The 21614-nt window shown below is 50.1% G+C and overlaps 13 pseudogenes; all 13 read left to right on the top strand.

Annotated features, from left to right (window-relative positions):
• The first annotated feature begins 329 nt into the window (after positions 1 to 329).
• LOC130333163 (5S ribosomal RNA) lies at positions 330 to 449 on the top strand (annotated as a pseudogene).
• Positions 450 to 531: 82 nt separating this feature from the next.
• LOC130333115 (5S ribosomal RNA) lies at positions 532 to 651 on the top strand (annotated as a pseudogene).
• Positions 652 to 1333: 682 nt separating this feature from the next.
• On the top strand, positions 1334 to 1453 carry LOC130333222 (5S ribosomal RNA; annotated as a pseudogene).
• A 2071-nt stretch (positions 1454 to 3524) lies between these two features.
• On the top strand, positions 3525 to 3644 carry LOC130333215 (5S ribosomal RNA; annotated as a pseudogene).
• A 676-nt stretch (positions 3645 to 4320) lies between these two features.
• On the top strand, positions 4321 to 4440 carry LOC130333160 (5S ribosomal RNA; annotated as a pseudogene).
• Positions 4441 to 4522: 82 nt separating this feature from the next.
• LOC130333226 (5S ribosomal RNA) lies at positions 4523 to 4642 on the top strand (annotated as a pseudogene).
• A 3266-nt stretch (positions 4643 to 7908) lies between these two features.
• LOC130333218 (5S ribosomal RNA) lies at positions 7909 to 8028 on the top strand (annotated as a pseudogene).
• Positions 8029 to 9897: 1869 nt separating this feature from the next.
• On the top strand, positions 9898 to 10017 carry LOC130333173 (5S ribosomal RNA; annotated as a pseudogene).
• Positions 10018 to 14681: 4664 nt separating this feature from the next.
• LOC130333183 (5S ribosomal RNA) lies at positions 14682 to 14801 on the top strand (annotated as a pseudogene).
• Positions 14802 to 15281: 480 nt separating this feature from the next.
• On the top strand, positions 15282 to 15401 carry LOC130333190 (5S ribosomal RNA; annotated as a pseudogene).
• A 4464-nt stretch (positions 15402 to 19865) lies between these two features.
• LOC130333209 (5S ribosomal RNA) lies at positions 19866 to 19985 on the top strand (annotated as a pseudogene).
• Positions 19986 to 20459: 474 nt separating this feature from the next.
• On the top strand, positions 20460 to 20579 carry LOC130333191 (5S ribosomal RNA; annotated as a pseudogene).
• Positions 20580 to 21456: 877 nt separating this feature from the next.
• On the top strand, positions 21457 to 21576 carry LOC130333166 (5S ribosomal RNA; annotated as a pseudogene).
• Positions 21577 to 21614: the final 38 nt, after the last annotated feature.

Here is a 21614-nt window from a genome sequence, read left to right on the forward strand (position 1 = left end):
GTACGGGCATGGGAGACTGGCTGGCAATCCAAGGTGCTATTTTTATTTTGCTCTGTTGCCGCCTTCCTCTCCGATTAAAAAAAATATTTATTGATGCTTAAATCCACAGTATACAAGGTGTGAAGCTGTCGACGGCCATCCTAAGCTTAACGCGCCTGCTCTCGTCAGATCGCAGACTGGTACAGATCTTAGGGCCCGGTAAGTACCGGCATGGGACACTGGCTGGGAATCCCGGCTGCCGTTGACATTTTGCTCTGTTGCCGCCTTCCGTTCCGATTCCGAAAAGGATTTATTGATGCTTAAATGCACAGTATACAAAGTGTGAAGCTGTCAACGGCCATCCTAAGCTGAACGCGCCTGCTCTCGTCAGATCGCAGACTGCTACCCAGCTTAGGGCCTGGTAAGTACCAGCATGGGAGACTGGCTGGGAACCCCGGGTGCAGTTGACATTTTAATCTGTTGCCGCCTTCCGCTCCGATTCGGAAAAGGATTTATTGATGCTTAAATGCACAGTATAAAGGGCGTGAAGCTGTCAACGGCCATCCTAAGCTGAACGCGCCTGCTCTCGTCAGATCGCAGACTGCTACCCAGCTTAGGGCCCGGTAAGTACCAGCATGGGAGACTGGCTGGGAATCTCAGGTGTTGTTGACATTTTGCTCTGTAGCTCTGTAGACATTTTGCTCCGATTTCGAAAAGGATTTATTGATGCTTAAATCCACAGTATACAGGGTGTGAAGCCGTCTACGGCTATCCTAAGCTGAATGCGCCTGTTCTTGTCAGATCGCAGACTGCTGCCCGGCAAGTACGGGCATGGGAGACTGGCTGGCAATCCAAGGTGCTATTGACATTTTGCTCTGTTGCCGCCTTCCTCTCCGATTAAACAAAATATTTATTGATGCTTAAATCCACAGTATACAAGGCGTGAAGATGTCAACGGCCATCCTAAGCTGAACGCGCCTGCTCTCGTCAGATCGCAGACTGCTACGCAGCTTAGGGCCCAGTAAGTACCGGCATGGGAGACTGGCTGGGAATCCCGGGTGCAGTTGACATTTTGCTCTGTTGCCGCCTTCCGTTCCGATTCCGAAAAGGATTTTTTGATGCTTAAATGCACATTATAAAAAGCATGAAGCTGTCAATGGCCATCCTAAGCTGAACGCGCCTGCTCTCGTCAGATCGCAGACTGGTACAGATCTTGGGGCCCGGTAAGTACCGGCAGGGGACACTGGCTGGGAATCCTGGCTGCCGTTGACATTTTGCTCTGTTGCCGCCTTCCGTTCCGATTCCGAAAAGGATTTATTGATGCTTAAATGCACAGTATAAAGGGCGAGAAGCTGTCAATGGCCATCCTAAGCTGAACGCGCCTGCTCTCGTCAGATCGCAGACTGCTACCCAGCTTAGGGCCCGGTAAGTACCAGCATGGGAGACTGACTGGGAATCCCAGGTGTCGTTGACATTTTGCTCTGTTGCCGCCTTCTGCTCCGATTCCGAAAAGGATTTATTGATGCTTAAATCCACAGTATACAGGGTGTGAAGATGTCTACGGCCATCCTAAGCTGAATGTGCCTGTTCTCGTCAGATCGCAAACTGCTACCCAGCTTTGGGCCTGGTAAGTACCAGCATGGGTGGCTGGCTGGGAATCCCGTGTGCAGTTGACATTTTGCTCTGTTTCTACTCCGATTCCGAAAATTATTTATTGATGCATAAATCCACAGTATACAAAGTGTGAAGCTGTCAATGGCCATCCTAAGCTGAACGCGCCTGCTCTCGTCAGATCGCAGACTGCTACCCAGCTTTGGGGCCTGGTAAGTACCAGCATGGGAGACTGGCTGGAATCCCGGGTGCAGTTGACATTTTAATCTGTTGCCGCCTTCCGCTCCGATTCGGAAAAGGATTTATTGATGCTTAAATCCACAATATACAGGGTGTGAAGCTGTCAACGGCCATCCTAAGCTCAACGTGTCTGCTCTCCTCAGATCGCAGACTGCTGCCCGGCAGATACCGGCATGGGAGACTGGCTGGCAATCCAAGGTGCCATTGACATTTTGCTATGTTGCCGCCTTCCTCTCCGATTAATAAAAATATTTATTGATGCTTAAATCCACAATATACAAGGCGTGAAGATGTCAACGGCCATCCTAAGCTGAACGTGCCTGCTCTCGTCAGATCGCAGACTGCTTCCCAGCTTAGGGCCCAGTAAGTACCGGCATGGGAGACTGGCTGGGAATCCCGGGTGCAGTTGACATTTTGCTCTGTTGCCGCCTTCCGTTCCGATTCCGAAAAGGATTTATTGATGCTTAAATGCACAGTATAAAAAGCATGAAGCTGTCAATGGCCATCCTAAGCTGAACACGCCTGCTCTCGTCAGATCGCAGACTGCTACCCAGCTTAGGGCCCAGTAAGTAACGGCATGGGAGACTGGCTGGGAATCCCGAGTGCAGTGGACATTTTGCTCTGTTGCCGCCTTCCGTTCCGATTCCGAAAAGGATTTATTGATGCTTAAATGCACAGTATAAAAATCTTGAAGCTGTCAATGGCCATCCTAAGCTGAACGCGCCAGATCTTGTCAGATCGCAGACTGCTACCCAGCTTAGGGCCCGATAAGTACTGGCATGGGAGACTGGATGGGAATCCCGGTTGCCGTTGACATTTTGCTCTATTGCTGCCTTCCGCTCCGATTCCGAAAAGAATTTATTGATGCTTAAATCCACAGTATACAAGGTGTGAATCTGTCGACGGCCATCCTAAGCTTAACGCGCCTGCTCTCGTCAGATCGCAGACTGGTACAGATCTTAGGGCCCAGTAAGTACCGGCATGGGACACTGGCTGGGAATCCCGGCTGCCGTTGACATTTTGCTCTGTTGCCGCCTTCCGTTCCGATTCCGAAAAAGATTTATTGATGCTTAAATACATAATATACAAAGTGTGAAGCTGTCAACGGCCATCCTAAGCTGAACGCGCCTGCTCTCGTCAGATCGCAGACTGATACCCAGCTTAGGGCCTGGTAAGTACCAGCAAGGGAGACTGGCTGTGAATCCCGGGTGCAGTTGACATTTTAATCTGTTGCCGCCTTCTGCTCCGATTCGGAAAAGGAATTATTGATGCTCAAATCCACAGTATACAGGGTGTGAAGCCGTCTACGGCTATCCTAAGCTGAATGCGCCTGTTCTTGTCAGATTGCAGACTGCTGCCCGGCAAGTACGGGCATGGGAGACTGGCTGGCAATACAAGGTGCTATTGACATTTTGCTCTGTTGCCGCCTTCCTCTCCGATTCCGAAAAGGATTTATTGATGCTTAAATGCACAGTATAAAAAGCATGAAGCTGTCAATGGCCATCCTAAGCTGAACGCGCCTGCTCTCGTCAGATCGCAGACTGGTACAGATCTTAGTGCCCGGTAAGTACCGGCATGGGACACTGGCTGGGAATCCAGGCTGCCGTTGACATTTTGCTCTGTTGCCGCCTTCCGTTCGGATTCCGAAAAGGATTTATTGATGCTTAAATGCACAGTATAAAGGACAAGAAGCTGTCAACGGCCATCCTAAGCTGAACGCGCTTGCTCTCGTCAGATCGCAGACTGCTACACAGCTTAGGGCCCGGAAAGTACCAGCATGGGAGACTGGCTGGGAATCCCAGGTGTCGTTGACATTTTGCTCTGTTGCCGCCTACCGCTCCGATTCCGAAAAGGATTTATTGATGCTTAAATCCACCATATACAGTATACAGTGTGTGAAGATGTCTACGGCCATCCTAAGCTGAATGCGCCTGTTCTCGTCAGATCGCAGACTGCTACCCAGCTTCGGGCCTGGTAAGTACCAGCATGGGAGACTGGCTGGGAATCCCGGGTGCAGTTGACATTTTGCTCTGCTTCTGCTCTGATTCCGAAAATTATTTATTGATGCTTAAATCCACAGTATACAAAGTGTGAAGCTGTCAACGGCCATCCTAAGCTGAACGCGCCTGCTCTCGTCAGATCGCAGACTGCTACCCAGCTTAAAGCCTGGTAAGTACCAGCATGGGAGACTGGCTGGGAATCCCGGGTGCAGTTGACATTTTAATCTGTTGCCGCCTTCCGCTCCGATTCGGAAAAGGATTTATTGATGCTTAAATCCACAGTATACAGGGTGTGAAGCCGTCTACGGCTATCCTAAGCTGAATGCGCCTGTTCTAGTCAGATCGCAGACTGCTGCCCGGCAAGTACGGGCATGGGAGACTGGCTGGCAATCCAAGGTACTATTGACATTTTGCTCTGTTGCCGCCTTCCTCTCAGATTCCGAAAAGGATTTATTGATGCTTAAATGCACAGTATAAAAAGCATGAAGCTGTCAATGGCCATCCTAAGCTGAACGCGCCTGCTCTCTTCAGATCGCAGACTGCTACCCAGCTTAGGGCCCGGTAAGTACTGGCATAGGAGACTGGCTGGAAATCCCTGGTGCCGTTGACATTTTGCTCTATTGCTGCCTTCCGCTCCGATTCAGAAAAGAATTTATTGATACTTAAATCCACAGTATACAAGGTGTGAAGCTGTCGACGGCCATCCTAAGCTGAACGCGCCTGCTCTCGTCAGATCGCAGACTGCTACCCAGCTTAGGGCCCGGTAAGTACCAGCATGGGAGACTGGCTGGGAATCCCAGGTGTCGTTGACATTTTGCTCTGTTGCCGCCTTCCGCTCCGATTCGGAAAAGGATTTATTGATGCTTAAATCCACCATATACAGTATACATTGTGTGAAGATGTCTACGGCCATCCTAAGCTGAATGCGCCTGTTCTCGTCAGATTGCAGACTGCTACCCAGCTTCGGGCCTGGTAAGTACCAGCATGGGAGACTGGCTGGGAATCCCTGGTGCAGTTGACATTTTGCTCTGTTTCTGCTCCGATTCCGAAAATTATTTATTGATGCTTAAATCCACAGTATACAAAGTGTGAAGCTGTCAACGGCCATCCTAAGCTGAACGCGCCTGCTCTCGTCAGATCGCAGACTGGTACAGATCTTGGGGCCCGGTAAGTACCGGCATGGGACACTGGCTGGGACTCCCGGCTGCCGTTGACATTTTGCTCTGTTGCCGCCTTCCGTTCCGTTCCGAAAAGGATTTATTGATGCTTAAATGCACAATATACAAAGTGTGAAGCTGTCAACGGCCATCCTAAGCTGAACGCGCCTGCTCTCGTCAGATCGCAGAATGATACCCAGCTTTGGGCCTTGTAAGTACCAGCATGGGAGACTGGCTGGGAGTCCCGGGTGCAGTTGACATTTTAATCTGTTGACGCCTTCCGCTCCGATTCGGAAAAGGATTTATTGATGCTTAAATCCACAATATAAAGGGCGTGAAGCTGTCAATGGCCATCCTAAGCTGAACGCGCCTGCTCTCGTCAGATCGCAGACTGCTACCCAGCTTAGGGCGCGGAAAGTACTAGCATGGGAGACTGGCTGGGAATCCCAGGTGTTGTTGACATTTTGCTCTGTTGCCGCCTTCTGCTCCGATTCCGAAAATGATTTATTGATGCTTAAATCCACAGTATACAGGGTGTGAAGCCGTCTACTGCTATCCTAAGCTGAATGCGCCTGTTCTCGTCAGATCGCAGACTGCTACCCAGCTTCGGGCCTGGTAAGTACCAGCATGGGAGACAGGCTGGGAATCCCGGGTGCAGTCGACATTTTAATCTGTTGCCGCCTTCCGCTCCGATTCAGAAAAGGATTTATTGATGCTTAAATCCACAATTTACAGGGTGTGAAGCTGTCAACGGCCATCGTAAGCCTGAACGTGCCTGCTCTCCTCAGATCGCAGACTGCTGCCCGGCAGATACAGGCATGGGAGACTGGCTGGCAATCCAAGGTGCCATTGACATTTTGCTCTGTTGCCGCCTTCTTCTCCGAATAATAAAAATATTTATTGATGCTTAAATCCACAATATACAAGGCGTAAAGATGTCAACGGCCATCCTAAGCTGAACGTGCCTGCTCTCGTCAGATCGCAGACTGCTGCCCGGCAGTTACCGGCATGGGAGACTGGCTGGCAATCCAAGGTGCCATTGACATTTTGCTCTGTTGCCGCCTTCTTCTCCGAATAATAAAAATATTTATTGATGCTTAAATCCACAATATACAAGGCGTGAAGATGTCTACGGCCATCCTAAGCTGAACGCGCCTGCTCTCGTCAGATCGCAGACTGCTACCCAGCTTAGGGCCCAGTAAGTACCGGCATGGGAGACTGGCTGGGAATCCCGGATGCAGTTGACATTTTGCTCTGTTGCCGCCTTCCGTTCCGATTCCGAAAAGGATTTATTGATGCTTAAATGCACAGTATAAAAAGCATGAAGCTGTCAAAGGCCATCCTAAGCTGAACGCGCCTGCTCTCGTCAGATCGCAGACTGCTACCCAGCTTAGTGCCCGGTAAGTACTGGCATGGGAGACTGGCTGGGAATCCCGGTTGCCGTTGACATTTTGCTCTATTGCTGCCTTCCGCTCCGATTCCAAAAATAATTTATTGATGCTTAAATCCACAGTATACAAGGTGTGAAGCTCTCGACGGCCATCCTAAGCTTAACGCGCCTGCTCTCGTCAGATCGCAGACTGGTACAGATCTTAGGGCCCGGTAAGTACCGGCATGGGACACTGGCTGGGAATCCCGGCTGCCGTTGACATTTTGCTCTGTTGCCGCCTTCCGTTCCGATTCCGAAAAGGATTTATTGATGTTTAAATGCACAGTATACAAAGTGTGAAGCTGTCAACGGCCATCCTAAGCTGAATTCGCCTGCTCTCGTCAGATCGCAGACTGCTGGCCGGCAAGGACGGGCATGGGAGACTGGCTGGCAATCCAAGGTGCTATTGACATTTTGCTCTGTTGCCGCCTTCCTCTCCGATTAAAAAAAATATTTATTGATGCTTAAATCCACAGTATACAAGGCGTGAAGATGTCAACGGCCATCCTAAGCTGAACACGCCTGCTCTCATCAGATCGCAGACTGCTACGCAGCTTAGGGCCCAGTAAGTACCGGCATGGGAGACTGGCTGGGAATCCCGGGTGCAGTTGACATTTTGCTCAGTTGCCGCCTTCCGTTCCGATTCCGAAAAGGATTTATTGATGCTTAAATGCACAGTATAAAAAGCATGAAGCTGTCAATGGCAATCCTAACCTGAACGCGCCTGCTCTCGTCAGATCGCAGACTGGTACAGATCTTGGGGCCCGGTAAGTACCGGCATGGGACACTGGCTGGGAATCCTGGCTGCCGTTGACATTTTGCTCTGTTGCCGCCTTCCGTTCCGATTCCGAAAAGGATTTATTGATGCTTAAATGCACAGTATAAAAAGCATGAAGCTGTCAAAGGCCATCCTAAGCTGAACGCGCCTGCTCTTGTCAGATCGCAGACTGCTACCCAGCTTAGTGCCCGGTAAGTACTGGCATGGGAGACTGGCTGGGAATCCCGGTTGCCGTTGACATTTTGCTCTATTGCTGCCTTCCGCTCCGATTCCAAAAATAATTTATTGATGCTTAAATCCACAGTATACAAGGTGTGAAGCTGTCGACGGCCATCCTAAGCTTAACGCGCCTGCTCTCGTCAGATCGCAGACTGGTACAGATCTTAGGGCCCGGTAAGTACCGGCATGGGACACTGGCTGGGAATCCCGGCTGCCGTTGACATTTTGCTCTGTTGCCGCCTTCCGTTCCGATTCCGAAAAGGATTTATTGATGTTTAAATGCACAGTATACAAAGTGTGAAGCTGTCAACGGCCATCCTAAGCTGAATTCGCCTGCTCTCGTCAGATCGCAGACTGCTGGCCGGCAAGGACGGGCATGGGAGACTGGCTGGCAATCCAAGGTGCTATTGACATTTTGCTCTGTTGCCGCCTTCCTCTCCGATTAAAAAAAATATTTATTGATGCTTAAATCCACAGTATACAAGGCGTGAAGATGTCAACGGCCATCCTAAGCTGAACACGCCTGCTCTCATCAGATCGCAGACTGCTACGCAGCTTAGGGCCCAGTAAGTACCGGCATGGGAGACCGGCTGGGAATCCCGGGTGCAGTTGACATTTTGCTCAGTTGCCGCCTTCCGTTCCGATTCCGAAAAGGATTTATTGATGCTTAAATGCACAGTATAAAAAGCATGAAGCTGTCAATGGCAATCCTAAGCTGAACGCGCCTGCTCTCGTCAGATCGCAGACTGGTACAGATCTTGGGGCCCGGTAAGTACCGGCATGGGACACTGGCTGGGAATCCTGGCTGCCGTTGACATTTTGCTCTGTTGCCGCCTTCCGTTCCGATTCCGAAAAGGATTTATTGATGCTTAAATGCACAGTATAAAAAGCATGAAGCTGTCAAAGGCCATCCTAAGCTGAACGCGCCTGCTCTTGTCAGATCGCAGACTGCTACCCAGCTTAGTGCCCGGTAAGTACTGGCATGGGAGACTGGCTGGGAATCCCGGTTGCCGTTGACATTTTGCTCTATTGCTGCCTTCCGCTCCGATTCCAAAAATAATTTATTGATGCTTAAATCCACAGTATACAAGGTGTGAAGCTGTCGACGGCCATCCTAAGCTTAACGCGCCTGCTCTCGTCAGATCGCAGACTGGTACAGATCTTAGGGCCCGGTAAGTACCGGCATGGGACACTGGCTGGGAATCCCGGCTGCCGTTGACATTTTGCTCTGTTGCCGCCTTCCGTTCCGATTCCAAAAAGGATTTATTGATGTTTAAATGCACAGTATACAAAGTGTGAAGCTGTCAACGGCCATCCTAAGCTGAATTCGCCTGCTCTCGTCAGATCGCAGACTGCTGGCCGGCAAGTACGGGCATGGGAGACTGGCTGGCAATCCAAGGTGCTATTGACATTTTGCTCTGTTGCCGCCTTCCTCTCCGATTAAAAAAAATATTTATTGATGCTTAAATCCACAGTATACAAGGCGTGAAGATGTCAACGGCCATCCTAAGCTGAACACGCCTGCTCTCGTCAGATAGCAGACTGCTACGCAGCTTAGGGCCCAGTAAGTACCGGCATGGGAGACTGGCTGGGAATCCCGGGTGCAGTTGACATTTTGCTCAGTTGCCGCCTTCCGTTCCGATTCCGAAAAGGATTTATTGATGCTTAAATGCACAGTATAAAAAGCATGAAGCTGTCAATGGCCATCCTAAGCTGAACGCGCCTGCTCTCGTCAGATCGCAGACTGGTACAGATCTTGGGGCCCGGTAAGTACCGGCATGGGACACTGGCTGGGAATCCTGGCTGCCGTTGACATTTTGCTCTGTTGCCGCCTTCCGTTCCGATTCCGAAAAGGATTTCTTGATGCTTAAATGCACAGTATAAAGGGCGAGAAGCTGTCAACGGCCATCCTAAGCTGAACTCGCCTGCTCTCGTCAGATTGCAGACTGCTACCCAGCTTAGGGCCCGGTAAGTACCAGCATGGGAGACTGACTGGGAATCCCAGGTGTCGTTGACATTTTGCTCTGTTGCCGCCTTCTGCTCCGATTCCGAAAAGGATTTATTGATGCTTAAATCCACAGTATACAGGGTGTGAAGATGTCTACGGCCATCCTAAGCTGAATGTGCCTGTTCTCGTCAGATCGCAGACTGCTACCCAGCTTCGGGCCTGGTAAGTACCAGCATGGGAGTCTGGCTGGGAATCCCGGGTGCAGTTGACATTTTGCTCTGTTTCTGCTCCGATTCCGAAAATTATTTATTGATGCTTAAATCCACAGTATACAAAGTGTGAAGCTGTCAACGGCCATCCTAAGCTGAACGCGCCTGCTCTCCTCAGATCGCAGACTGCTGCCCGGGAGATACCGGCATGGGAGACTGGCTGGCAATCCAAGGTGCTATTGACATTTTGCTATGTTGCCGCCTTCCTCTCCTATTAATAAAAATATTTATTGATGCTTAAATCCACAATATACAAGGCGTGAAGATGTCAACGGCCATCCTAAGCTGAACGCGCCTACTCTCGTCAGATCGCAGACTGCTACCCAGCTTAGGGCCAGGTAAGTACTGGCATGGGAGACTGGCTGGGAATCCCGGTTGCCGTTGACATTTTGCTCTATTGCTGCCTTCCGCTCCGATTCCGAAAATAATTTTTTGATGCTTAAATCCACAGTATACAAGGTGTGAAGCTGTCGACGGCCATCCTAAGCTTAACGCGCCTGCTCTCGTCAGATCGCAGACTTTTACCCAGCTTAGGGCCTGGTAAGTACCAGCATGGGAGACTGGCTGGGAATCTCAGGTGTTGTTGACATTTTGCTCTGTAGCTCTGTAGACATTTTGCTCCGATTCCGAAAAGGATTTATTGATGCTTAAATCCACAATATACAGGGTGTGAAGCCGTCTACGGCTATCCTAAGCTGAATGCGCCTGTTCTTGTCAGATCGCAGACTGCTGCCCGGCAAGTACGGGCATGGGAGGCTGGCTGGCAATCCAAGGTGCTATTGTCATTTTGCTCTGTTGCCGCCTTCCTCTCCGATTAAAAAAAAATATTTATTGATGCTTAAATCCACAGTATACAAGGTGTGAAGCTGTCGACGGCCATCCTAAGCTTAACGCGCCTGCTCTCGTCAGATCGCAGACTGGTACAGATCTTAGGGCCCGGTAAGTACCGGCATGGGACACTGGCTGGGAATCCCGGGTGCCGTTGACATTTTGCTCTGTTGCCGCCTTCCGTTCCGCTCCGATTCGGAAAAGGATTTATTGATGCTTAAATGCACAGTATAATTGCCGGGAAGCTGTCAACGGCCATTCTAAGCTGAACGCGCCTGCTCTCGTCAGATCGCAGACTGCTACCCAGCTTAGGGCCTGGTATGTACCAGCATGGGAGACTGGCTGGGAATCTCAGGTGTTGACATTTTGCTCTGTAGCTCTGTAGACATTTTGCTCCGATTTCGAAAAGGATTTATTGATGCTTAAATCCACAGTATACAGGGTGTGAAGCCGTCTACGGCTATCCTAAGCTGAATGCTCCTGTTCTTGTCAGATCGCAGACTGCTGCCCGGCAAGTACGGGCATGGGAGACTGGCTGGCAATCCAAGGTGCTATTGACATTTTGCTCTGTTGCCGCCTTCCTCTCCGATTAAAAAAAATATTTATTGATGCTTAAATCCACAGTATACAAGGCGTGAAGGTGTCAACGGCCATCCTAAGCTGAACACGCCTGCTCTCGTCAGATCGCAGACTGCTACGCAGCTTAGGGCCCAGTAAGTACCGGCATGGGAGACTGGCTGGGAATCCCGGGTGCAGTTGACATTTTGCTCTGTTTCTGCTCCGATTCCGAAAATTATTTATTCATGCTTAAATCCACAGTATACAAAGTGTGAAGCTGTCAACGGCCATCCTAAGCCTGAACGTGCCTGCTCTCCTCAGATCGCAGACTGCTGCCCAGCAGATACCGGCATGGGAGACTGGCTGGCAATCCAAGGTGCCATTGACATTTTGCTCTGTTGCCGCCTTCCTCTCCGATTAATAAAAATATTTATTGATGCTTAAATCCACAATATACAACTCATAAAGATGTCAACGGCCATCCTAAGCTGAACGCGCCTGCTCTCGTCAGATCGCAGACTGCTACCCAGCTTAGGGCCTAGTAAGTACCGGCATGGGAGACTGGCTGGGAATCCCGGGTGCAGTTGACATTTTGCTCTGTTGCCGCCTTCTGTTCCGATTCCGAAAAGGATTTATTGATGCTTAAATGCACAGTATAAAAAACACGAAGCTGTCAAAGGCCATCCTAAGCTGAACGCGCCTGCTCTCGTCATATCGCAGACTGCTACCCAGCTTAGGGCCTGGTAAGTACCAGCATGGGAGACTGGCTGGGAATCCCGGGTGCAGTTGACATTTTAATCTGTTGCCGCCTTCCGCTCCGATTCGGAAAAGGATTTATTGATGCTTAAATCCACAGTATACAAAGTGTGAAGCTGTCAACAGCCATCCTAGGCTGAACGCGCCTGCTCTCGTCAGATCGCAGACTGCTACCCAACTCAGGGCCTGGTAAGTACCAGCATGGGAGACTGGCTGGAATCCCGGGTGCAGTTGACATTTTAATCTGTTGCCGCCTTCCGCTCCGATTCGGAAAAGGATTTATTGATGCTTAAATCCACAATATACAGCGTGTGAAGCTGTCATTGCCATCCTAAGCCTGAACGAGCCTGCTCTCCTCAGATCGCAGACTGCTGCCCGGCAGATACAGGCATGGGAGACTGGCTGGCAATCCAAGGTGCCATTGACATTTTGCTCTGTTGCCGCCTTCCTCTCCGATTAATAAAAATATTTATTGATGCTTAAATCCACAATATACAAGGCGTGAAGATGTCAATGGCCATCCTAAGCTGAACGGGCCTGCTCTCGTCAGATCGCAGACTGCTACCCAGCTTAGGGCCCGGTAAGTACCAGCATGGGAGACTGGCTGGGAATCCCGGGTGCAGTTGACATTTTGCTCTGTTTCTGCTCCGATTCCGAAAATTATTTATTGATGCTTAAATCCACAGTATACAAAGTGTGAAGCTGTCAACGGCCATCCTAAGCCTGAACGTGCCTGCTCTCCTCAGATCGCAGACTGCTGCCCGGCAGATACCGGCATGGGAGACTGGCTGGCAATCCAAGGTGCCATTGACATTTTGCTCTGTTGCCGCCTTCCTCTCCGATTAATAAAAATATTTATTGATGCTTAAATCCACAATATACAACGCATAAAGATGTCAACGGCCATCCTAAGCTGAACGCGCCTGCTCTCGTCAGATCGCAGACTGCTACCCAGCTTAGGGCCTAGAAAGTACCGGCATGGGAGACTGGCTGGGAATCCCGGGTGCAGTTGACATTTTGCTCTGTTGCCGCCTTCTGTTCCGATTCCGAAAAGGATTTATTGATGCTTAAATGCACAGTATAAAAAACACGAAGCTGTCAAAGGCCATCCTAAGCTGAACGCGCCTGCTCTCGTCAGATCGCAGACTGGTACAGATCTTAGGGTCCGGTAAGTACCGGCATGGGACACTGGCTGGGAATCCCGGCTGCCGTTGACATTTTGCTCTGTTGCCGCCTTCCGTTCCGATTCCGAAAAGGATTTATTGATGCTTAAATGCACAGTATAAAGGGCAAGAAGCTGTCAACAGCCATCCTAAGCTGAACGCGCCTGCTCTCGTCAGATCACAGACTGCTACCCAGCTTAGGGCCTGGTAAGTACCAGCATGGAAGACTGGCTGGGAATCCCAAGTGTCGTTGACATTTTGCTCTGTTGCCGCCTTCCGCTCCGATTCCGAAAAGGATTTATTGATGCTTAAATCCACAGTAAACAGGGTGTGAAGATGTCTACGGCCATCCTAAGCTGAAAGCGCCTGTTCTCGTCAGATCGCAGACTGCTACCCAGCTTCGGGCCTCGTAAGTACCAGCTTGGGAGACTGGCTGGGAATCCCGTGTGCAGTTTACATTTTGCTCTGTTTCTGTTCCGATTCCGAAAATTATTTATTGATTCTTAAATCCACAGTATACAAAGTGTGAAGCTGTCAACCACCATCCTAAGCTGAATGCGCCTGCTCTCGTCAGAACGCAGACTGCTACCCAGCTTAGGGCCTGGTAAGTACCAGCATGGGAGACTGGCTGGGAATCCCGGGTGCAGTTGACATTTTAATCTGTTTCCGCCTTCCGCTCCGATTCGGAAAATGATTTATTGATGCTTTAATCCACAATATACAGGGTGTGAAGCTGTCAACGGCCATCCTAAGCCTGAACGTGCCTGCTCTCCTCAGATCGCAGACCGCTGCCCGGCAGATACCGGCATGGGAGACTGGCTGGCAATCCAAGGTGCCATTGAAATTTTGCTCTGTTGCCGCCTTCCTCTCCGATTAATAAAAATATTTATTGATACTTAAATCCACAATATACAACGCGTAAAGATGTCAACGGCCATCCTAAGCTGAACGCGCCTGCTCTCGTTAGATCGCAGACTGCTACCCAGCTTAGGGCCTGGTAAGTACCAGCATGGGAGACTGGCTGGGAATCCCGTGTGCAGTTGACATTTTGCTCTGTTGCCGCCTTCTGTTCCGATTCCGAAAAGGATTTATTGATGCTTAAATGCAGAGTATAAAAAGCTTGAAGCTGTCAATGGCCATCCTAAGCTGAACGCGCCTGCTCTCGTCAGATCGCTGACTGCTACCCAGCTTAGGGCCCGGTAAGTACTGGCATGTGAGACTGGCTGGGAATCCCGGTTGCCGTTGACATCTTGCTCTATTGCTGCCTTCCGCTCCGATTCCGAAAAGAATTTATTGATGCTTAAATCCACAGTATACAAGGTGTGAAGCTGTCGACGGCCATCCTAAGCTTAACGCGCCTGCTCTCGTCAGATCGCAGACTGGTACAGATCTTAGGGCCCAGTAAGTACCGGCATGGGACACTGGCTGGGAATCCCGACTGTCGTTGACATTTTGCTCTGTTGCCGCCTTCCGTTCCGGTTCCGGTTCCGATTCCGAAAAGGATTTATTGATGCTTAAATGCACAGTATACAAAGTGTGAAGCTGTCAACGGCCATCCTAAGCTGAACGCGCCTGCTCTCATCAGATCGCAGACTGCTACCAAGCTTAGGGCCTGGTAAGTACCAGCATGGGAGACTGGCTGGGAATCCCGGGTGCAGATGACATTTTAATCTGTCGCCGCTTTCCACTCCGATTCGGAAAAGGATTTATTGATGCTTAAATGCACAGTATAAAGGGAGTGAAGCTGTCAACGGCCATCCTAAGCTGAACGCACCTGCTCTCGTCAGATCGCAGACTGCTACCCAGCTTAGGGCCCGGTAAGTACCAGCATGGGAGACTGGCTGGGAATCCCAGGTGTTGTTGACATTTTGCTCTGTAGCCGCCTTCCGCTCCGATTCCGAAAAGGATTTATTGATGCTTAAATCCACAGTATACAGGGTGTGAAGCCGTCTACGGCTATCCTAAGCTGAATGTGCCTGTTCTTGTCAGATCGCAGACTGCTGCCCGGCAAGTACGGGCATGGGAGACTGGCTGGGAATCCCGGGTGCCGTTAACATTTTGCTCTATTGCTGCCTTCCGCTCCGATTCCGAAAATAATTTATTGATGCTTAAATCCACAGTATACAAGGTGTGAAGCTGTCGACGGCCATCCTAAGCTTAACACGCCTGCTCTCGTCAGATCGCAGACTGGTACAGATCTTATGGCCCGGTAAGTACCGGCATGGGACACTGGCTGGGAATCCCGTCTGCCGTTGACATTTTGCTCTGTTGCCGCCTTCCATTCCGATTCCGATTCCGAAAAGGATTTATTGATGCTTAAATGCACAGTATAAAGGTCGAGAAGCTGTCAACGGCCATCCTAAGCTGAACGCGCCTGCTCTCGTCAGATCGCAGACTGCTACCCAGCTTAGGGCCCGGTAAGTACCAGCATGGGAGACTGGCTGGGAATCCCAGGTGTCGTTGACATTTTACTCTGTTGCCGCCTTCTGCTCCGATTCCGAAAAGGATTTATTTATGCTTAAATCCACAGTATACAGAGTTTGAAGCGGTCTACGGCCATCCTAAGCTGAATGCTCCTGTTCTCGTCAGATCGCAGACTGCTACCCAGCTTCGGGCCTGGTAAATACCAGCATGGGAGACTGGCTGGGAATCCCGGGTGCAGTTGACATTTTACTCTGTTTCTGCTCCGATTCCGAAAATTATTTATTGATGCTTAAATCCACAGTATACAAAGTGTGAAGCTGTCAACGGCCATCCTAAGCTGAACGCGCCTGCTCTCGTCAGATCGCAGACTGCTACCCAGCTTAGGGCCTGGTAAGTACCAGCATGGGAGATTGGCTGGGAATCCCGGGTGCAGTTGACATTTTAATCTGTTGCCGACTTCTGCTCCGATTCGGAAAAGGATTTATTGATGCTTAAATGCACAGTATAAAGTGCATAAAGCTGTCATCGGCCATCCTAAGCTGAACGCGCCTGCTCTCGTCAGATCGCAGACTGCTACCCAGCTTAGGGCCCGGTAAGTACCAGCATGGGAGACTGGCTGGGAATCTCAGGTGTTGTTGACATTTTGCTCTGTAGCTCTGTAGACATTTTGCTCCGATTTCGAAAAGGATTTATTGATGCTTAAATCCACAGTATCCACAGTATACAGGGTGTGAAGCCGTCTACGGCTATCCTAAGCTAAATGCGCCTGTTCTTGTCAGATCGCAGACTGCTGCCCGGCAAGTACAGGCATGGGAGACTGGCTGGCAATCCAAGGTGCTATTGACATTTTGCTCTGTTGCCGCCTTCCTCTCCGATTAAAAAAAATATTTATTGATGCTTAAATCCACAGTATACAAAGCGTGAAGATGTCAACGGCCATCCTAAGCTGAAGGCGGCTGCTCTCGTCAGATCGCAGACTGCTACGCAGCTTAGGGCCCAGTAAGTACCGGCATGGGAGACTGGCTGGGAATCCCGGGTGCAGTTGACATTTTGCTCTGTTTCTGCTCCGATTCCGAAAATTATTTATTGATGCTTAAATCCACAGTATACAAAGTGTGAAGCTGTCAACGGCCATCCTAAGCCTGAACGTGCCTGCTCTCCTCAGATCGCAGACTGCTGCCCAGCAGATACCGGCATGGGAGACTGGCTGGCAATCCAAGGTGCCATTGACATTTTGCTCTGTTGCCGCCTTCCTCTCCGATTAATAAAAATATTTATTGATGCTTAAATCCACAATATACAACTCATAAAGATGTCAACGGCCATCCTAAGCTGAACGCGCCTGCTCTCGTCAGATCGCAGACTGCTACCCAGCTTAGGGCCTAGTAAGTACCGGCATGGGAGACTGGCTGGGAATCCCGGGTGCAGTTGACATTTTGCTCTGTTGCCGCCTTCTGTTCCGATTCCGAAAAGGATTTATTGATGCTTAAATGCACAGTATAAAAAACACGAAGCTGTCAAAGGCCATCCTAAGCTGAACGCGCCTGCTCTCGTCAGATCGCAGACTGCTACCCAGCTTAGGGCCTGGTAAGTACCAGCATGGGAGACTGGCTGGGAATCCGAGTGCAGTTGACATTTTAATCTGTTGCCGCCTTCCGCTCCGATTCGGAAAAGGATTTATTGATGCTTAAATCCACAGTATACAAAGTGTGAAGCTGTCAACAGCCATCCTAGGCTGAACGCGCCTGCTCTCGTCAGATCGCAGACTGCTACCCAACTCAGGGCCTGGTAAGTACCAGCATGGGAGACTGGCTGGAATCCCGGGTGCAGTTGACATTTTAATCTGTTGCCGCCTTCCGCTCCGATTCGGAAAAGGATTTATTGATGCTTAAATCCACAATATACAGCGTGTGAAGCTGTCAATGGCCATCCTAAGCCTGAACGAGCCTGCTCTCCTCAGATCGCAGACTGCTGCCCGGCAGATACAGGCATGGGAGACTGGCTGGCAATCCAAGGTGCCATTGACATTTTGCTCTGTTGCCGCCTTCCTCTCCGATTAATAAAAATATTTATTGATGCTTAAATCCACAATATACAAGGCGGGAAGATGTCAATGGCCATCCTAAGCTGAACGCGCCTGCTCTCGTCAGATCGCAGACTGCTACCCAGCTTAGGGCCCGGTAAGTACCAGCATGGGAGACTGGCTGGGAATCACGGGTGCAGTTGACATTTTGCTCTGTTTCTGCTCCGATTCCGAAAATTATTTATTGATGCTTAAATCCACAGCATACAAAGTGTGAAGCTGTCAACGGCCATCCTAAGCCTGAACGTGCCTGCTCTCCTCAGATCGCAGACTGCTGCCCGGCAGATACCGGCATGGGAGACTGGCTGGCAATCCAAGGTGCCATTAACATTTTGCTCTGTTGCCGCCTTCCTCTCCGATTAATAAAAATATTTATTGATGCTTAAATCCACAATATACAACGCATAAAGATGTCAACGGCCATCCTAAGCTGAACGCGCCTGCTCTCGTCAGATCGCAGACTGCTACCCAGCTTAGGGCCTAGAAAGTACCGGCATGGGAGACTGGCTGGGAATCCCGGGTGCAGTTGACATTTTGCTCTGTTGCCGCCTTCTGTTCCGATTCCGAAAAGGATTTATTGATGCTTAAATGCACAGTATAAAAAACACGAAGCTGTCAAAGGCCATCCTAAGCTGAACGCGCCTGCTCTCGTCAGATCGCAGACTGGTACAGATCTTAGGGTCCGGTAAGTACCGGCATGGGACACTGGCTGGGAATCCCGGCTGCCGTTGACATTTTGCTCTGTTGCCGCCTTCCGTTCCGATTCCGAAAAGGATTTATTGATGCTTAAATGCACAGTATAAAGGGCGAGAAGCTGTCAACAGCCATCCTAAGCTGAACGCGCCTGCTCTCGTCAGATCGCAGACTGCTACCCAGCTTAGGGCCTGGTAAGTACCAGCATGGGAGACTGGCTGGGAATCCCAAGTGTCGTTGACATTTTGCTCTGTTGCCGCCTTCCGCTCCGATTCCGAAAAGGATTTATTGATGCTTAAATCCACAGTAAACAGGGTGTGAAGATGTCTACGGCCATCCTAAGCTGAATGCACCTGTTCTCGTCAGATCGCAGACTGCTACCCAGCTTCGGGCCTCGTAAGTACCAGCTTGGGAGACTGGCTGGGAATCCCGTGTGCAGTTTACATTTTGCTCTGTTTCTGTTCCGATTCCGAAAATTATTTATTGATTCTTAAATCCACAGTATACAAAGTGTGAAGCTGTCAACCACCATCCTAAGCTGAATGCGCCTGCTCTCGTCAGAACGCAGACTGCTACCCAGCTTAGGGCATGGGAGACTGGCTGGGAATCCCGGGTGCAGTTGACATTTTAATCTGTTGCCGCCTTCCGCTCCGATTCGGAAAATGATTTATTGATGCTTTAATCCACAATATACAGGGTGTGAAGCTGTCAACGGCCATCCTAAGCCTGAACGTGCCTGCTCTCCTCAGATCGCAGACCGCTGCCCGGCAGATACCGGCATGGGAGACTGGCTGGCAATCCAAGGTGCCATTGACATTTTGCTCTGTTGCCGCCTTCCTCTCCGATTAATAAAAATATTTATTGATGCTTAAATCCACAATATACAACGCGTAAAGATGTCAACGGCCATCCTAAGCTGAACGCGCCTGCTCTCGTTAGATCGCAGACTGCTACCCAGCTTAGGGCCTGGTAAGTACCAGCATGGGAGACTGGCTGGGAATCCCGTGTGCAGTTGACATTTTGCTCTGTTGCCGCCTTCTGTTCCGATTCCGAAAAGGATTTATTGATGCTTAAATGCAGAGTATAAAAAGCTTGAAGCTGTCAATGGCCATCCTAAGCTGAACGCGCCTGCTCTCGTCAGATCGCAGACTGCTACCCAGCTTAGGGCCCGGTAAGTACTGGCATGTGAGACTGGCTGGGAATCCCGGTTGCCGTTGACATCTTGCTCTGTTGCTGCCTTCCGCTCCGATTCCGAAAAGAATTTATTGATGCTTAAATCCACAGTATACAAGGTGTGAAGCTGTCGACGGCCATCCTAAGCTTAACGCGCCTGCTCTCGTCAGATCGCAGACTGGTACAGATCTTAGGGCCCAGTAAGTACCGGCATGGGACACTGGCTGGGAATCCCGACTGTCGTTGACATTTTGCTCTGTTGCCGCCTTCCGATCCGGTTCCGGTTCCGGTTCCGGTTCCGATTCCGAAAAGGATTTATTGATGCTTAAATGCACAGTATACAAAGTGTGAAGCTGTCAACGGTCATCCTAAGCTGAACGCGCCTGCTCTCATCAGATCGCAGACTGCTACCAAGCTTAGGGCCTGGTAAGTACCAGCATGGGAGACTGGCTGGGAATCCCGGGTGCAGATGACATTTTAATCTGTCGCCGCTTTCCACTCCGATTCGGAAAAGGATTTATTGATGCTTAAATGCACAGTATAAAGGGAGTGAAGCTGTCAACGGCCATCCTAAGCTGAACGCACCTGCTCTCGTCAGAGCGCAGACTGCTACCCAGCTTAGGGCCCGGTAAGTACCAGCATGGGAGACTGGCTGGGAATCCCAGGTGTTGTTGACATTTTGCTCTGTAGCCGCCTTCCGCTCCGATTCCGAAAAGGATTTATTGATGCTTAAATCCACAGTATACAGGGTGTGAAGCCGTCTACGGCTATCCTAAGCTGAATGTGCCTGTTCTTGTCAGATCGCAGACTGCTGCCCGGCAAGTACGGGCATGGGAGACTGGCTGGGAATCCCGGGTGCCGTTAACATTTTGCTCTATTGCTGCCTTCCGCTCCGATTCCGAAAATAATTTATTGATGCTTAAATCCACAGTATACAAGGTGTGAAGCTGTCTACGGCCATCCTAAGCTTAACACGCCTGCTCTCGTCAGATCGCAGACTGGTACAGATCTTAGGGCCCGGTAAGTACCGGCATGGGACACTGGCAGGGAATCCCGTCTGCCGTTGACATTTTGCTCTGTTGCCGCCTTCCATTCCGATTCCGAAAAGGATTTATTGATGCTTAAATGCACAGTATAAAGGTCGAGAAGCTGTCAACGGCCATCCTAAGCTGAACGCGCCTGCTCTCGTCAGATCGCAGACTGCTACCCAGCTTAGGGCCCGGTAAGTACCAGCATGGGAGACTGGCTGGGAATCCCAGGTGTCGTTGACATTTTGCTCTGTTGCCGCCTTCTGCTCCGATTCCGAAAAGGATTTATTTATGCTTAAATCCACAGTATACAGAGTTTGAAGCGGTCTACGGCCATCCTAAGCTGAATGCACCTGTTCTCGTCAGATCGCAGACTGCCACCCAGCTTCGGGCCTGGTAAATACCAGCATGGGAGACTGGCTGGGAATCCCGGGTGCAGTTGACATTTTACTCTGTTTCTGCTCCGATTCCGAAAATTATTTATTGATGCTTAAATCCACAGTATACAAAGTGTGAAGCTGTCAACGGCCATCCTAAGCTGAACGCGCCTGCTCTCGTCAGATCGCAGACTGCTACCCAGCTTAGGGCCTGGTAAGTACCAGCATGGGAGATTGGCTGGGAATCCCGGGTGCAGTTGACATTTTAATCTGTTGCCGACTTCTGCTCCGATTCGGAAAAGGATTTATTGATGCTTAAATGCACAGTATAAAGTGCATAAAGCTGTCATCGGCCATCCTAAGCTGAACGCGCCTGCTCTCGTCAGATCGCAGACTGCTACCCAGCTTAGGGCCCGGTAAGTACCAGCATGGGAGACTGGCTGGGAATCTCAGGTGTTGTTGACATTTTGCTCTGTAGCTCTGTAGACATTTTGCTCCGATTTCGAAAAGGATTTATTGATGCTTAAATCCACAGTATACAGGGTGTGAAGCCGTCTACGGCTATCCTAAGCTAAATGCACCTGTTCTTGTCAGATCGCAGACTGCTGCCCGGCAAGTACAGGCATGGGAGACTGGCTGGCAATCCAAGGTGCTATTGACATTTTGCTCTGTTGCCGCCTTCCTCTCCGATTAAAAAAAATATTTATTGATGCTTAAATCCACAGTATACAAGGCGTGAAGATGTCAACGGCCATCCTAAGCTGAACGCGCCTGCTCTCGTCAGATCGCAGACTGCTACCCAGCTTAGGGCCCGGTAAGTACCAGCATGGTAGACTGGCTGGGAATCCCAGGTGTTGTTGACATTTTGCTCTGTAGCCACCTTCCGCTCCGATTCCGAAAA

Source organism: Hyla sarda, unplaced genomic scaffold (genome assembly GCF_029499605.1).
Source record: "Hyla sarda isolate aHylSar1 unplaced genomic scaffold, aHylSar1.hap1 scaffold_401, whole genome shotgun sequence".
NCBI classification, from domain to species: Eukaryota; Metazoa; Chordata; class Amphibia; order Anura; family Hylidae; genus Hyla; species Hyla sarda.